Source organism: Salvia splendens, chromosome 3, assembly GCF_004379255.2.
Source record: "Salvia splendens isolate huo1 chromosome 3, SspV2, whole genome shotgun sequence".
Lineage (NCBI taxonomy): Eukaryota > Viridiplantae > Streptophyta > Magnoliopsida > Lamiales > Lamiaceae > Salvia > Salvia splendens.
In genome coordinates this window covers 13,262,705-13,274,889 of record NC_056034.1, presented here as the reverse complement: position 1 = coordinate 13,274,889, position 12,185 = coordinate 13,262,705, and positions in this window count along the sequence as shown.

Genomic DNA, 12,185 nt, shown 5'->3' with positions numbered 1-12,185 from the left:
AGATACAGTTCGGGACACCAGTCAGAAGATCTGTGGTCTAGTATTGAAGATCATCGTGGAGAAGGCGCAAGCAATCGACGATTCTTTGGAGAATCAACGAGGTAAATTGGCTAACTCCGTAGAATTCATGTTTAGGATTTATATTCTATGAGCATGAATTATTTGCGTTCTAGCATGTAATTTTGTGTTGACATGTGAATTGATTAATCCCGTAATCTGTCAAATAGATCCTACGTCTGATTTATTTGTTTGTACAAGTCTTCCGCTGTGCAAGGGGCTATAAAACCCCAACAGTTGGTGCATGCATAACATCGTACATATCATCATATACATCACACTGCCAACAATGTTGGAGCAAGGTATCCGGCTCATCTCTTTCTCTTCTTGCTGATTCCTGGGACATTGTGCTTTAGATAGCTTTATCTGTTGTGATATTGGAACTGAGGATGTTCTGCTTTTGTCAATCTGGTATTTTTGCAACACTTTCTGAATGTAGCCTTCTTGTGACAGCCACAATACCCTCTTATCAGCATCTCTGAATATATCCATTCCCAATATTTTGCTAGCACTTCCCAGATCCTTGATCTCAAAGCCTTCTTTCAACAGGCCCTTCACCCTATCTAGCTCTTGTCTATCTGGTCCAGCAAGTAGTATATCATCAACATACAGTAGTAAATACACAGCTGGTCCTTCAGGTCTAGATTTGAAGTACACACAGCTGTCATATCTGGAATTTGTGAAGCCCATTCTCTGCATATGCTCATCAAATTTGATATGCCACTGTCTGCTTGCTTGTTTCAAACCGTATAGACTTTTCTTTAGTAGACAAACCTTATCTTCACTCTCGTGTATCACAAACCCTTCTGGTTGATTCATGTATATAGTTTCCTTAAGATCTCCATGAAGAAAAGTTGTCTTCACATCAAGCTGATCCAAGAACCAATTTCTTTGAGCAACTATAGCTAGCAAAATTCTGATTGAGGCATGCTTTACCACTGGAGAAAACACCTCATTATAGTCTATTCCCTCCTCTTGTGTAAAGCCTCGAGCCACAAGTCTAGCCTTGAATATTATCTTGTTCACAACCTCCACCTTTTTCTTGTATATCCATTTACAGCTCACTGCCTTCTGTGTGGATGGTCTCTTCACAAGCACCCAGGTTTTATTCTTGAGTAGGGATTGTATCTCCTCTATCATAGCCTCCATCCACTGCTTGATCTCTTTAGATTTCATAGCTTCCTTGAAACTTGCTGGTTCTGCATATTCAATGTTTTCTGCAACACAAAGTGCATAGAGCAAGTACTCTTCCTCACTGTATCTGGTTGATGGTTTGGGAACTCTTCTGATTCTGTCTCTAGCTAGAACATACTCCCTTAAGTCTTGATGATCCTCCTCAGGATCCAAAACACCAGCATCTGCTCCTTCTTGTTCATCATGACTTTCTTCTTGCTGCTCAGACTCAGTACCTCTATTTGCTCCAGAATCCTCTATCAGCTTCTCAGGCTCGGGCTCCTTTCCAGAATGGGATGGCCTATGGTTTTCTTGAGCCTTCTCCAGAAATGGCATTCTACTTTCTTCAAATTGCACATATCTAGAAACGATAACCTTCTGATTCTCTGGCTCTATGCACCACAGCCTGTAGCCTTTCACCCCCTTTTGGTACCCAATCATCACACATCTCAAGGCCCTTGGCTCTAATTTACTTTGCCTGATGTGTGCATAAGACATACAAACAAAGATTCTAATATTCGAATAATCCATGGTCCTTCCATACCATCTTTGATCAGGAGTGTCAAAAGCTATAGCTGAAGAAGGACTTATGTTGATAAGAACTGCTCCCATACTCACAGCATCGCCCCAAAATCTCTTAGGCATTCCAGAGCTAAAAAGCATTCATCTAACTCGTTCTAGGATGGTTCTATTCATGCGTTCAGCAACTCCATTCTGTTGGAGATTCCACAGTTGTGACGATCGAAATGCAACTGAACAAAAACAACAATCAAGGAAGAACACAAGCAATTACGTGGTTCGGCGTAAGCCTACATCCACTGACAGAATCTGGTGTGTTTGCTTTATTGATCACTCAGAAGATTACAAATACAAGAGCACTCAAAACTCTCAGAAATTACAAGATGAATACTCTCTCTCAACTCGCCCGAAAACTTCTTGCTTCGAGAGCTAAAAACGCACAGTTGAAAGATATCGCCTTCTACTTTTTGATTTCTCTCAATCACTCTTGATTTCATGTGTGTTAATTCCGGTGTAAGTATCGCAGCTACTTAAGATGCGTTGAGCTCAATCAATCGAGCTCAACCGTTAGCTTGCTTCCCAAAAACGGTTATAACCGTCACAACGGCTAGTTCCCGTTTGAACTCCAACGGCTACTTTCTGGAGTAACTCTTCCACCAGCTCAAGCTTCGATCTTTGATCAGCTCAAACACTAACAAATATCAAAGTTCGGAATGTGATCGTTACAAGTTACAACTTAGAACTTATCTATGAAAATTTGAAAGAACACCTAGCTAGCCGATTTTACACTTCAGTTGATATTAACAATACTATGTTTAAATATTAAGGCCGTTAGAGATTTTGGTATTCAATTAATTTTATTCAATCGTTTTCTAACATTCGTAACTCCTAAATATATATATATATATATATATATATATATATATATAGAGAGAGAGAGAGTCTCATTATTCACAAATCCACTCTTAAAGACCGAACCACCGAACCATACCAAATTAGGGTTTTTAGATCTAGTTTTTTATGGATGAGAGACACAAATTTATCAATTATTTTTGCCTTCATTACGAGCCTATTTTAATTCATCCGAAGGTAAATAAGTCATACTAACATGTTACGAAGATTTAACTTCATTCTAGTAGGTTTTTACTTCATTCCAATAGGTTTTTACTTCATTCCAGTAGGATTATTATTTCATTCCAGTACGTAAATGCGGTTTCGCCGTCGCGTGTCGTTCTTTCTCTCTACAATGTCTATCACCACCACCACAACGCTGATATGGTGTAATAAACACATGGAATGATGTAATAAATTATTGGAATGGAGTATGTGTAGAAGCATTTGAAGTCCTACTGGAATGAAGTAAAAACCTTATCCAATGAAGTAATAACGTTTCTGAACGAAGTAATAAACGCACTTGAATAAATTGCATTTTTTAATGTAAATAAAGTAAAAACTCAGGTCAATGAATTCAAATGAAACATATGTTGAATCATTTCAAAACCTATTGGAAGAAAGTAAAAACATGTTGTAGTTTCAAGGTATTACGTGCAGAATGAAGTAATAAACCTATACAATGAAGTAAAATGGGCTTGTAATGAAGACCGAAAAATTTACACAGCAGCACATCTCATAAAAAAAACTAGATCTAATGGCCCAGATTTGGTCTCTAGTTCGGTCTTTAAAATTGGTTCGACATTGATCACAACTCTCTATATATATATATATATATATATATATATATATATATATATATATTAAAATCAACTAACGAAAATCATAAAACACATAAAAAGGGTTGGTAATTAGTTATTATATCATTTTCACGTGGATATTGCGATAGCTATATTGATACTAATATTCATGAGATTATGATTTGTGACTTGCCGCAATCCATTATTGTTATTAATAGATATGTGACTACGACTACGTACTTCTAATTTTTATGTAAATACATTAATCATCGTGACAAAACGTACTTACGCAAAAGTTGCAATTAATTATTTTTAATAGAGTTGAAATGAAATGAAATTTGGGTGTAGAAAATTATAGTCAACTAACATCCACATCTCTATTAATAGATTGGTGATAAAATAGATTTAATTTTAATATGAATTGAAATGAAATGAAAATTGGGTGTAGAAAATTATTTCTATATTTGATAGAGATTCATACAAGTATATGCGAAAAATTATGATAAAATCAAATTTGGATTTATTAGAATTTTGGCTAAATATTTATCATTAAGATTTAAGAAGTGATTTCGGTGTGTGTAAGTAAATCTAAATGAGAACGACTAAAAATGAGAGAAATGATTTGATCTGTTGCTTCATAAATTTTTGTACTCTGCATAATATAATTTTTATTTTTAGTCGGTTTGAAGATTAGGTCCATTAAATTTAATATTCGTTTAAGGTATACTTTCGAATATAAATAAATTGAGAGTAAAATAAAGTGATTGATTATTAGCTAAAATTGTATTCCAATAATGAGTTGGCAGACTAGCTAGAGACCTGAGCTTGTCCATTAACAGGAAGCATTCGCCAAATTTTCTATGTTGACACAAATTGAATGAATTAATAGAAAAGATTATAAAAAGGAGTGAGCATATAATTTCGTATCTTTTACATTCTTAATTTTTTCATTTCTAAAGATTATAAATTCAGAGTTAATAGAGGTAGCATACGATTATGACCTTAACTTCGACCCCAATATTATAATAAGTAATACATATTATTTTTAAATCATATATTCCATAGTAAAAAAGAAAAATACATAATATTTGATACTATATTTTTTGACGGAGTCATCATTTCTTCACAGCGAGTAACAACGTTGTCACCGAAAACTTGTAAAGGCATATAATTCTCAATGAAAATCACCATACAATCATGCAAACATTGATCGCTATTTTGCAATTTAATTATTCTTTCATCTATGAATACATTTATGATTTATCATGAATAACTCTCGCGACCCCTAATTCTTAATATTTTAAAATATAGCATGCGTTGCTACAACTATTATAAAAAGTCTTGCATTATTTTAGTAAACCAGTCTTCGTGATATTAATTTATAGTGGATTTCAAGATTTTTGGAAAATAATATTTATATTCTTCATGAGAAAATAAATCCAGAAAGTTCGATTGTATGCAGGCCCAATATAATCGAAAAAGGGGGAAATTTGTATATTTTTTATAAGAAATATTCGAGGAGGAAACCATACACGATAATTAGATAAGGAAAATGTAACAATTAACAATTTAGATAGAGATTTTTTATATTACTTTTAAAGAAACATATAGAGTGATAAACAATCAGTATTTTTTTGGTAACGATTGGATTACTCGTGTGTGTATGAATTGGTTGGGCCCAAGCCCAAACTTTGCTGGGTTAATGCGATAAAAATTTGTGCCTTCGATAATGATTCAAAATTCAAATTCAGACCAATTTTTTCTATGCATTGAGCTCTAAAATTGGAGTGATTCCTTAATTGGAGAAATTTAAAGGTTGGTCTAGTGATTAATAGTAAAATTAAATGTTGTGTTTATTACAGAACTGAACAAATTCAATGATTAAATAATAGTAAGAAAGAAAAAAAAAAGAATAAGAAAGTTATCGATCCAAAAAACTTTATTCCAACCGAAACTTATATTGCTAACTCAATACTCATTGCTTGTTTGGTAAACATGATTGAGGCTAAGATAAATAAGTTATCATGGTTAAACTAATGTTTGGTAGCTTAATTAACTCAATACTCATTCCTTGTTTGGTAAACATGATTGAGGCTAAGATAAATAAGTTATCATGGTTAAACTAATGTTTGGTAGCTTAATTAAGTTCATGATGAGGCCCATGTTTATTTATCCGCCCGTCCATAGCCCGCATGAATTCCCTCGTTCTTCCAGATAAATAATCAAATGGAATTGGCTCGGATAGTGTGTCTATACCCTAGATAAGGCTAATAATAGACGTCATACGGACTTCCCACTGCACTGCAACGTCAGCAGTGGCACGGAGCTCCCGGCGGAATTCTCCGCGGAATTCCCAAAAACACCTCCTGCCACGTCATACGGACTTCCCACTGCAAAGTGGGGAAATTCCCCGCGGAATTCCCGACGGACTTCCCACAAAAAAAAAATTCAAAATACACAAATTAAACAATTTACGGAATTAAAATTTTGACGCGAATATGGAGAAAATGCAAACATACTTCATTATAAAAAAAATACATAATTACTAAAAAAAGTACATTATTATTAAAATAAAAACCGGCTTCTCACTCCTCGGATTCCCCGTCGCCAGTCCCCTCGCCGTCCCCGCCGCCGCCCCCCTCGCCGTCGCTATCCGACATCTCGGCTAACCCCAAATCGCGCCGCATACTGTTGAAGAGGGGTTTAATCTTCCGTTTGTAATGGGGGTCGGTCGCTTGGCGCTATTCAACCATCGCACGTAACAAGGTTTCATGTGCCGCGATGCGGGCGAATGAGGGGTTCTCGGGATCGTTTTGGGAGGTGCTGCCGATTGGGCCTCGGCAGATCCACTGGTGCTTCCCCTCGACATCCGCGCCTCAGACTTTTGCCCAACCGGGCGACAGCGGCGGGCCGACGATGTGGGTGTGGGGAACTCTGCCTCGGCGGGGGGGAGTTCCGCGGAACCAGCACTGCTACTGTACTCTCCAGATGCGCTGATCTTCGTCCGCTTCGGCCAACCAGATTTAACACCCGCATTGAACTTGGGCGAGAACTGCACCACAAGATACACCGACCAATATTTGAATTTCCCAAAGCCCTTCGTCAGCATCGGGGAACTGCTGATGAGACAGCAGCTTCACATCCTCGGCAGGCATGCCGCTGGTTGCCGAGCGGAGGTTGTTTGTGTAAATGCCGGCAAATCGGCTGAGCTGCCTCTTCAACCGATCCCATTGTTTCCGGCATTGCTCTGCGTTGTGAGGCTTCCCTCCTGGCGGTTTGAACTGGAGGTAGCTTTGGCTATTGCGCCACCACATCCGGTCGAGGTGCTGGTTCGCCCCGACTTATGGATCCTCCACTACACTGATCCACGCCTTCGCCAGCGCGACACAATCGTCCATGATCCAGACGGTCCTCCTGTTCCCGCTGGATCCCTCCCCCACCTCACCACCGTACACCGGGACGCCCCGTCCCCTGGCCCTCCCTCGCCCGGTCCTCCCCCTCCTCACTGTCGCCGGTGATGCGTCGGTGGGAGAATCCCGGATCGGAGAAAGCCCCAACTGCTCGAGCGAGAACATGTCATTGCCAGTGAACTGAGCCTCGGGAGGAGAACCCGTCGGGTTGTCCGTCGATAGTGGGTTCATATAGGGCCGATAGACGCTGTCCACCGGCGATTGGGAGACCCCGCCTACCCCCCGCACGCAGCGACAGACGATCCCTGCATCATCCCCGACATCTGGGACATCATTCCGGTACTCGCCCCGGGCATCTGGGGCATCATCCCATACCACTGCGGGTACATGTTGTAGTATCCGGGCATCATTCCTTGTGGCATTTGAGATTGGGGCATCATCCCCGGCATTTGAGGCATCGCAGCGGACATCGGCGTACTCCTGCCGATGGGAAAATACGACGCCGGTGACTTTCTCGTTGCGGGGGAATCGCTATCGTGGTGCTCCATTGTTCTTCGAAAGAAAGGTATTTTTAGAGAGAGATACTCGTTAATACAAGTGGTGCGAATGAAATGAAGTTCAACAGGACGTATTTATAGAAATTTAAAAAAAAACATTTAATGCAATAAACGGTAATTCCGCGCGGACGTCCGTGGGAGTCAACGCAATGGCGGACGTCCGTACGGAATTCCCCGTTGAATTCCGCGGAACACCGCGGAACTGCGAATTCCTCGACGGAATTCCGTATCCGTGCATGCCACGCACAATGGCAGACGTCCGCCACGGAATTCCCACACGCCAGTGGGAATTACGCGGTGACGTCCGCCATTTCCGTACGCCGGTGGGAATTCCGCGGTGACGTCTGCCACTGCTGATGCTCTTAAGGCCATCCACAACGCTGTCTCTATACCGTCTCTTAAACCGTCTCTTAACTACTATTTGAGCACTATTTGAGAGCCCCACTGTCCTTTTTTCCTCCATCTCTTAACTAAGAGACGGAACCTGCAACGCTCCGTCTCTTAACCGTCTCTATACCGTCTCTTAATTACTATTCATTCAATTTAATTTATAAATTTTTTTTAAAACCCAATTCAATTTAAATAAACACACTTTATTAAAATTAAAACAACATTACAACTTAACATTAAAAAAACGAAGACATAATTAAAATTCTAAAAAGTAAAAATGACATAATTTAATCTTCTCCGCCAAAATTTTCCCAAATGTGCTCAATTAGATCCTCTTGGAGTTGGGTGTGGGCGCTAGAGTCGCGTGTCCTTGCCCGAATAGCCAACCGTTCTTGTATAGATGGATGCGCTCCACTTCGCGGCGGACTACTTCCGGTTGAGCTTCCGGGGGATTCGGGGTCGAACCAATTTCCGGCATCGGGTCCTTCGTCTCGGACAATCATGTTGTGCAAGATTATGCACGTATACATGATGTCGACCATGCTCTCCATGAACCACAAACGAGCCGGGGCTTTGATGATGTTGAAGCGCGCTTGGAGAACCCCGAACGCCCTCTCCACATCCTTGCGCGCAGCCTCCTGCTTCTGCGCAAAAAGAGCCTGCTTTGGGTTCGCTGGCCTGCCGCACGTCTTCACGAAGGTCGGCCACTTCGGGTAGATGCCGTCGGCGAGATAGTACTCCATTTTATACCGCCGGTTGTTGGCGACGAAGTTGATGGCCGGCGCTTTACCATCCAAAACTTCGGTAAAGAGGTCGGACTGTTGGAGCACGTTTACGTCGTTGTTCGAGCCAGGGACCCCGAAGTACGCGTGCCAGATCCAAAGTCGGTAGTCGGCAACTGCCTCGAGTACAACGGTTGGGTGGGTGCCTTTGTGGCCGCTCGTGTAGGAACCCCTCCAAGCCACCGTGCAATTCTTCCATTGCCAGTGCATGCAATCGACACTGCCAAGCATCCCGGGGAATCCGTGCACTTGTTCGTGCAGGTTGAGGAGGAACTGACAATCCTCCGTGGTTGGCCTCCGGAGAAATTCGTCACTGAAGGCTGCCCGGACGCCTCTGCAAAAGTTGAGCAAGCACAAGCGCCCAGTGCTGTCTCCGATGTGCAGGTATTCGTCGAATATGTCGGCCGTTTGTCCAGTCGCAAGCTGCCGGATGGCTGCAGTACATTTCTGCAGCGTCGTGTGGCTGGGACGACCGACCGCGTCGAACCCTTCTCGGAAGAACTCCTCCCTGGCCGCCAAAGTATTCGCTATGTAGAGAAATAGCGGTTTCCGCATGCGGAAACGGCGACGGAAATAGGTATCTCCCCAAATCGGGTTATCGCAGAAGTAGTCGCGTACTAACCGTGCGGCGGCTTCCTCCCGGTTCCGATTGATGTACTTCTGGGAGCGTCGTGGGGGTGGTGCGGCTTCCTCCGCCTCTCGTCGTCGATCTTCTTCGAGTGATTGTTCCATTAATTGACGCATTTGCTCAAAAGGATCCATTTGTTTGAGTTGATTGAAGATGGAAATTGGAGTGATAGAGAGGATTTGAGAGGAATAGATGTGTGTTTGTGTTTGAAATGAGTATGAAATAGAATTATTTATAGAGTAAAAAAATTAAAAAATTTAAAAAATGAAAATAAAAATTTAACGGTAATATTACCGTTTGAAAAAAAAATTTAATTAAAAATTGATTTTTTTTTTAAAAAAAACGAATTATTGCGTCATCAGTGACGACGCCCACTCGCTGGCCAGCGAGTGGGCGTCACGCACGCATGGGGACGTGCCACGTGTCCCTGGCGCGTGACGAGCCATCTCGTCTCGTGTCTCGCCGAGACAAGCTACGCGACGAGACGGGCGCGAGATAGAGACGAGATGGGCGCTGCAATGCGTCTCGCGGGGGTCTCGTCTCTCCCAGACGAGACGCGAGCCCGGCGCGAGACGCGTTGTGGATGGTCTAAAACTGCTGACGTGGCGCGCCATAGGGCGCGCCTTAGGGCGCGCCTTAGGGCGCCCCATTGCTAATGCCCTAATACCCCTACCTTCTCCTCCTCCGTGCACAGTCATTCTCTCACATCCTACCACCCCATTCTCCCTTCCCCAGATCTGCTCCCTCTCTCCCTCTCCCTCTCCCTCTCCCTCTCCCTCTCTCTAACCCCCAACTCCCATTCTCACTACACGCTATTCTCTCTCTCTCTAATTCCACTCACATTCTCTTCACCAACATTGCGATGGTGAATACGGTGTTAGTGGCCACAAATCCATGGCTGCCTTCTCTGGTATGATGTGATAAGGATGTTGATTTGATATCAGATCGGTGTGGTGGTGACTCCATGTCTTCTCTCGTGGTTAAGGCATCGAATTTGGGTGGTGGTGGTTGTATGAGGTGGTAATGGAGGTTCTCCACGGCCGAGGTCCATCCATAGCCGTCGCCGGAGCTCCGAACCGATTCTATTTTTTCCTAACCCTAATTCTTCGATTTGGGATTTTTTTATTTTTGGATTTTGGTTTATTTGTTGAACAACGTTCTTGAACAACAGTGATCCAATGTCATTTATGGTGAGAGATTGTGCTGATTTAATTATTTAATTTGAACCTATTTTTTTATTAGGGTTTATCATTGAATTCTGATTTTGATGAGGTGATTAGGCTCATTTAGTTCTTAATTAAATAGAGTAATTAGTTCACCATATTAGAAATTTAAATATATTTGCTTCGAATTAGCAAAACACAATTGCAGAATTAAATTCATACTAAATTAGCAAAAACACAATTGCAGAATTAAATTCATACTATAAGAGCAAAAATGTAATTGCAAATCTATTCTATAAATCAATCTTGATTTTCTGTCTTAACTACCGGGCAGTATTACTAATTTCTTATCTGAATTTGTATCTTAATTTTTATCTTAAAGCTCATCTTATCTATTATCTTATGTTATCTTAACATCTCTATCAAACAAGCACTTAATTATTAAATATAATTAAGTAAAAGTCATTAGATATTCAAATCAATGGCCTAAATCACCAGCTCCATAATGTCAATACAATAATTAAAGGTACTAAGGAACCTTTAATTTATAACAAATTAGTTGTAACTAACTTTTGAAAAATATCCTACAACTTTAAAATGCATATAACTTTCTCAATTTAAACTATTTTTTCTCACAACATATATCAAATTAAAGATAATTTCATAGGGATTCTAACGAGATCTCACTTGCATATGTTCCGATGTCAAAATTTGAAAAAAAAAATGAAATTTTTTATAAATTTCGTTAACAGCTTTATATCAATACACGACATATAATATGTCAATACAATGTTTGTACAATGTCGATATGAATTGTATTGACATTGTCATGTCTTTGTGTTGATGTGTTTCATACACTGCATTGACATTATGTTTCTAACCCTAAATTTGATAGTTGCTATTATCTTTATAATATGAGTGAACTACAAAAATGGTCCCAGGACTCTATGGGTTTATCTCGCCCATAGTCTCTGGACTTTAAAAATATCGTAAGACATCTCTGGACTAAGGGTTTATCTCGAAAATGGTCTTTTTTCACTGTTTTCAGTCAAAAATACACTTTTGGGGGTTTAGGGAATTTGGTATTTTTACACTTTTAATATTTTAAATCTGATATTATTTCAGTTATGTACTAAATTTGATATTATTTCAAAATTATCATTCTTCTTCCCTTTTGTCATCCTTCACTTTGTTCCTTTATTTCAATATTAGATTTAATTTTATAAAATTAAATTTAAAATTTTAATTTTTAAATATCAATAAATTTTTTTAATTAAAACTATTAATTCATGGGCACTATAAATATTGATTAAAATTATTAATTTTTGTTATTTAATATAATATTCAGTTGAATTGAAGAAGTACAGAAAAATAATATTAATCATGATGGAAAAATAATAGCTATTATATTTAGCATTCGTTCGGTTGTTATAATTGCTTGTGATTGAATATTATGAAGTTGACTAAAAATTTGATCCTACTAAAAATTTTACATAGGAATATTTTTGTTGAAATTTTCTAGTAAATTTTGATTGTTTTTAAATTAATAAACAAAAATTATTAGTCTTACATTAGATTCATATTTATTTCAGAATAAGTCGTGTTATATGATCTATTTATGATTAAAGCTATTAAATATTGATTAAAACTAAGGCGTTGTTATACCTTATTGATTAAATATTAGACACTATCAAATATTGATTATGAGTATTAATTTTTTTATTTAATAATTTATATAATTAAAAATATTTATTGATATTTAAAAATTAAAATTTAAACTTTAATTTTTAAAAATTAAATCTAATATTGTAATAA